The sequence below is a fragment of the Halyomorpha halys genome, unplaced genomic scaffold (genome assembly GCF_000696795.3).
Source record: "Halyomorpha halys isolate HHAL.00 unplaced genomic scaffold, Hhal_1.1 Scaffold244.1, whole genome shotgun sequence".
In the NCBI taxonomy this organism is placed as follows: domain Eukaryota; kingdom Metazoa; phylum Arthropoda; class Insecta; order Hemiptera; family Pentatomidae; genus Halyomorpha; species Halyomorpha halys.
Genome location: NW_027110917.1, coordinates 583376 through 583874, shown reverse-complemented (window position 1 = coordinate 583874; position 499 = coordinate 583376).

Genomic DNA, 499 nt, shown 5'->3' with positions numbered 1-499 from the left:
AGGCCAGCGAGATCATACAAAGAACAGTTTAGTTTTTTACTAGTGCTGACATGGATTTGAGTAGGATAAGGAATAGAATACGATATTTTCTTATTCACCATTTTTTTTATTTTGCTTATATCTTTACCGTGCAATTATTTACTTAGTAATTATAATTAGGTAGAAACTTAAGAATGAATATAGTAATTAGATAGAAACCTAATTGATTCATAGTGGTCGTAGACGTTGAGAAATGTATTTATTTTTTCTCTCAGGGAGTTACTCAATTGTATAACTTATTACAATTGAGTAACTGCCTGAGAGAAAAAGAGAGGTTTCTATCTAATTACTATATTCATTCTTAAGTTTCTACCTAATTATAATTACTAAGTAAATAATTGCACGGTAAAGATATAAGCAAAAAAAAAAAATGGTGAATAAGAAAATATTCTATTTTTTTTCGTATTCTATTCCTTATCCTACTCAAATCCATCAAATGTCAGCACTAGTAAAAAACTAA